Source organism: Myotis lucifugus, unplaced genomic scaffold, assembly GCF_000147115.1.
Source record: "Myotis lucifugus unplaced genomic scaffold, Myoluc2.0 scaffold_2, whole genome shotgun sequence".
Taxonomy (NCBI): Eukaryota; Metazoa; Chordata; class Mammalia; order Chiroptera; family Vespertilionidae; genus Myotis; species Myotis lucifugus.
Genome location: NW_005871050.1, coordinates 20009076 through 20015354, shown reverse-complemented (window position 1 = coordinate 20015354; position 6279 = coordinate 20009076).

Sequence of the window (6279 nt, the reverse complement as noted above, 5' to 3'; positions counted from 1 at the left end):
ACTGACACTTTGACATGTCACCTTGCAAAATTTAAAAAAATAAAATTTGAAGCCTTTTTATAATTTGTAATAAGAGAGCGTACTGGGGCATTTTGATAATTGTTCTTACTATCATAAGAAATTTTACTTATAATAAATGTTTTTTCCTAGTAACATCTGCACTCAAGTTCTGTAAAATAAACCAGTTTTTTTGGAGTGTGTGTGAGAGAGAAAAAGAGAAAGAGAGAGAGAGAGAGAGAGAGAGAGAGAGAGAGAGAGAGAGAGAGAAAGACTCTAAAAGAGCTTTATAGAGGAAAACATGTGACAAGTCCTAAAAATGAAACCTGCCAAACAATGCTACAAAAGGTGTGGGAAACTATTCATTACATTTTAATGAACTAATTTTTACTGAAGGCCTACTCTGTGCCAGACCCTGTTCTAGACAGAGTAGATACACGATCATAAATAAAACAGAAAAAAATTTTCCTTGCAGCTTATATTCTATTGGGAAGCTATATTTAAATCCCAGGATGATTATTTATGGGTGTTTTTATTTTCAGATTTTCATGGAAAATGTAATTAGCCATTAATTTAAAAAAAAAAACAGATCATGTTGAAAGAGGGAGAACTCTAATGCATTTTTTGAAGCTAACATAACCCTGATATATCTTGCCAAATATAGCACAGGAAATTTAAAAGATGATTTACTTAAAATTTAAAAAGTCTAACATAAAACACTAAGGAAACAAAATATGAACAATATTAAGAAGTAAATATCACCCATTATAATTTATTCCAGAATGTCAGGATGACAACATTAAGAAATCTCTTAGTATATCATATCCATAGATCAGAATGAAACTAAGTTATAAGATTATCTCAACAGATGTGCAAAAGAGACATTTGCTAAATTTCAACACCCATTTCTGAATTAATAAAATGAAGCATCAATTTTTTTAAAAACCTAGGCATGAAAAATAGGTCATTAACATTATGATATTCAGATGAAAACAATAATGGACATCACCCATATCAGTGACACACTGGAGACATTGTAATCAAAATCAGGAATAAGACAATCATTCTTTATCACACAATTTTTAATAATGTTATAGAAACTCCAGTGAATGCAATAAGAAGTATCTGTATAGAAAATCTTAAAGATACTACATTTAAAAATCTTAGAACTAATGAGAACATTTAGTAAAGTGCCCATATATATAGTAAATAAACAGACTACAGAGCTTTCTTATATGTACACTGATAATAAATAGTTAGAAAATATAGTAGGAAAACAAGACCTAAATGGCAACAATATACAATATATACAGAAAACATAATAGAAAACTGGCTGAAGAAAGTTACAAAACTCTACTGGGAGAGATACAAGATTTATGTAAATATAGAAGAATAACATGTTCCTGGACAGAAAGACTAAACAATATAAACAAGCCAAGTTTTTCAAAATTCAGATGTAAGTTTATTGTAATTCAGATTAAAATCCCAATAGGATTTTTGAAACTTGAGAAAATAATTTTAACATTCATCTGGAAGTTTTCAAACACTAGACAGCCAAGAAATTTTTGAACAACAAAAAATAAAGAGAAGATACTTCCTTATACCAAAATGTATCAAAGAAACACTTTCAAAAACAATGTGGTACTAGAACAGGAATATTAGACATAGAAAGAGACTGGAAAACTCAGAACAAAGATGAATATTCTTTTTCAAAATATCTTTTTTCAATTACAGTTTACATTCAATATTATTTTGTATTAGTTTCAGGAGTACAGCATAGTGGTTTGACAATTACATACTTTACAAAGTGTTCCCCTGGAAGAGTAGTTAATTTAGAGAGAACTTCAACAGCATAAAAAGGACATATGGAAACCATAAAAAAGGACCAGTCAGAAATGAAGGATACACTAACTGAAATGAAGGATAATTTATAGGGGGTCAACAGTATAGCAGATGAAACTGAGAATCAAATCAGTGATTTGGAATATAAAGAGGCAAAAACACCCATATAGAATAACAAAAAGGAAAAGGAATCCAAAAAATGAAGATAGTGTAAGGAGCTTCTGGGACAACTTCAAGTGTGTCAACATTTGCATTATGGGGGTGGCAGAAGGAGAAGAAAGAGAGAGAGCACAGGAAATTGAAAGCATATTTGAAAAAATAATGACAGATACTTTCTCTTTTTTTTGACAGATACTTTCTTAATCTGTTGAAGGAAATAGACTTACAAGTCCAGGAAGCACAGAGAGTCCCCAAAAAGATGAACCCAAGGAGGCCCACACCAAGACACATCATAATTAAAATACCAAAGGTTAAAGACAAAAAGGGAATCATAAAAGCAGCAAGAGAAAAGCAGTTACCTATAAGGAAGTTCCCACAAGACTGTTAGCTGATTTCTCAACAGAAACTTTGCAGGCCACAAGGGAATGGAAATAAATATTCAAAGTTATGGGGAAAAACCAACACAACAAAACTAAACAAAAACAAAGTGATGAAAAGCAAGGACCTACAACCAAGATTACTAGACCAGCAAAGATATCATTTAGAATTGAAGGACATAAAAATAGGTTCACAAACAAGGAAAAGTAAAGGAGTTCATCACTACCAAACCATTATTATAAGAAATGTTAAAGTTTCTTCTTTAAGAAGGAAAACCCCGACAGTATAAATAAAATGGCAATAAATACATATCTATCAAAATATGAATCTAAACAAACAAACAAAATAAACTAAGATGCAGGACAGAAACAGACTCATAGTTACAGAAAATATTTTGACAATTGCCAGATGGGAGGGAGTTTGGGGGGATGGATAAAAAAGGTGAAGGGTTTAAGGAGTCCAATTGGTTGTTACAGAATAGTCATGGGTATGTTAAGTACAGCATAGGAAATATAGTCAATAATATTGTAATAACTATGTATGGTGTCAGGTGGGTACTAGATTTATTGGGATGATCACTTAACCAGTTATATAATGTCTAACCACTGGGGTGTATACTTGAAACTGATATAATGTTGTATGGCAACTGTAATTAAAAAATAAAAAAAGATTTAAATAAAAAAATAAAAAAGTGTTTGCTCTGATATTTCTAGTACTCACCTAGCATTATACCTAGTTATTACAATGTTATGGGCTATATTTACTATGCTGTACTTTATATCCCTATCACTATTTTGTAACTACTAATCTGTACTTCTTAATGTCATCACCTTTTTAACCTTGTTCCCTAAACCCCCTTCCTTCTGGCAACCATCAGTCTGTTCTCTGTACAAAGATGAATATTCTTTTAAAAAATATTTTTATCGATTTCAGGGAAGAAGGGATAGGGAGAGAGATATATAAACATCAATTATGAGAGAGAATCATTGATTGGCTGCCTCCTGCACACCCCCTATTGGGGATGTAACCAGCAACCTGGGCATGTGCTCTGACCTTGAATTGAACCATGATCTCTTGGTTCATAGGTTAATGCTCAACCACTGAGCTCCGCCAGCTAGGACAAAGATGAATATTCTAATAGAAGATTAGTAAGCACATGAAAAAAGAAGAAAAACAATTTGCAAAAACAACAACCATAACAATAAATAATGCCTAACCTAATTAGTAACCAAAGGAACAAAACTTAAAATAAATTGACTAATATTTTAAGATACTATCCTCAGTGATGATGAGTGTGGATACTCATTCTACTAATAGGTTCAAATTTTCTCAAAATCAATATAGCAAAATATATGTCAAAAACCTTAAAATTTTCATATCCTAGTAATTTCATACAAGGAATCAATCCTAAGAAACTACTCCAAGACGAAGCTAGAGATTCACATCAGAATGACCACCTCTTGTTGCTTAAGTAGTGACAAAATGGAAGGTTTTGAAGTAGCTATATAGGACATCAAATACTCAAATGCTTACCACATGATGTTACATGAAGAAATTAGTATGTAAAACTTCATGATCCCAATTTAACACACACACACACACACACACACACACACACACACAACCAAGAGTGAGAACACCAGGGAGAAGAATAGAAAGATGGAAAGAAATTTATTACAAGGTTACCAATGGTAAACTCTGGATGATGGTGTAAAGAGAGAATTTATGTTCTTTTTAATAATCTGGATCCTAAGAATCTACCGTCCACTTTAATAGATATTAGGATTTGGCAATATTTGCTTGAGTCTTTTTTCTTTAGTCTTTTTTCTTTAAAAAAAAAATCTTTATTGTTAAGAGTATTACAGATGTCCCCCTTTTTTGCCCCCATAGCCCCTCTCTCCCAGGTTTCTGCTGCACTCCAGGCCTTCACCACCCTATTATCTATGTCCATAGGCAATAGATATCTTACCTAATAATAGACAAACATGTAAATTGACCGTCCTTCCACTACGCTCACCAGCCAATCAGGAGAGTATGCAAATTAACCCAACAAAGATGGCAGTTAATTTGCATACACAGGCGCAGAGCGAAGACTGAAGGCTCCGGCTGGAGCAGCAAAGACTGAAGGCTATTTCCTCCTCCTCCTCCTCCTCCTCCTCCTCCTCCTCCTCCTCCTCCTCCTCCTCCTCTTCTTCTTCTTCTTCTTCTTCTTCTTCTTCTTCTTCTTCTTCTTCTTCTTCTTCTCCTCCTCCTCCTCCTCCTCCTCCTCCTCCTCCTCCTCCTCCTCCTAACACTATCTTCATATTTTTGTGTTATTTTTTATTTTTGTCCTTCTAATTGGGTGTTTTTTGCTTCCTCATATTGCAAATTGATTTGATTCTTAGAATCCTCTACTCTACTGTTGAATCCCTGTAAATGGTTCTTTATTTCAGTTAGTGTATGCTTAATTTCTGACTGATCCTTTTTCATGTCTTAGAAAGTCTCACTAAGATCCTTGAAAGTCTCACTAAGTGCCTTGAAGTTCTCTTTAAATCTCTTAAAGCTCTCATTAAGATCCTTTAGCAACCTTATAACCAATGTTTTGGATTCTGTATCCAGTAGTTTGCTTGCTTTTGTTTCATTTGTTGCTCTTTTTGGAGAGTTCTTCTGTTCTTTTATTTGTGAAATGTATCTTTGTCTTCGCATTTTGGCTGCTTCCTTGTGTTTGTTTCTATATATTAGGTAAATCTGTTATGTATCCTGGAATTGGTAGAGTGGCCTTATGTAGTAGGTGTCCTGTAGAGCCCAGTGGCTCAGCCTCCCCAGTCACGTGAGCTGGGCACTCTAGGAGCACCCTTGTGTGGGCTGTGGGCACAGTCTTGCTGTAGTTGAGCCTTGATTGCTGTTGGCGTCACTGGAAGGAGTTGACCTCCAGGCCATTTGGCTGTGAGGATCAGCTGCATGGACAGTGGAAGAGCTGTTGTGCAGGAGACACCACTGTGGAGTATGACTTGCCTCAGTGGGGCTTTGGTGCTCACTTGAATCTGCCCCTTGAGTGTGTTGCTTGTGGATGTGTAGAGTTGTAATCTGCTATGGCCTGAAGCTGTCCACTGGGTTCACTGGCTCTGGGGCCTCTCAGGAGGTGCAAAGTCAGCCACTGCCTGGGACCACCTGGAAGGAGCTACAGAACTATTTATATTGGGCTTTGAAGTTCCCAGGTGAGGCCAAGCTGTGAAACATGGCAGGCTGGTGCTAGTGCCAGGACTTAGGCCTCTTATTGATAGGTGTGGGAGGCACACTTCTGCTTGTTTGAGAGATTTTAGGAAAGCCTGGAGCCATAGCCAGGACAGGCCATTCATATGGAAAAGCCTCTGCAAACAACTTGAGTGGGGCTGCAAGTTGGATGGGGTGGGGTCTCAGGGAATCACCAAGGTAAAGTGAACAGTGTGGGCCACATTGATGGAAACTAAGATAAGGCTGCCTGTCAGCTCTGTGATGGGGGAGGTCCCAGCACAAGAACAGTGACCCCTGTGAGCAGCTCTGTCTGGGAGAAAGCTGCCTGGACTTCCTGCCCAGATTCCAAAGAATCCAGGTCCTCTCCTTATGTTCCTAGTACTCCTAATGCTGCTGACCAGTGCTGTAACTCAAAGGGAGTGTGACTGTGTAAGTTCATGCACTGGCCCTTTAAGCAGAACTGCCTGAGTCTCCAGCAGCTTCCATGTCACTCAGCCATAGTCCCTGCTGGTTTTTACAGCCCGAAGTTACAGGGACTTCTCTCCCCAGCTCTGGAACTCTGGGATAGGGATCTGGTGTGGGGCTGGGACCCCTTGTTCCTCACAGGAGGCCTTTACAGTGGAGATATCCCTCCTGAATAAAAACACGCCACACATGGGTGTAGGACCAGCCTTTTTATTGCCTCCGCCT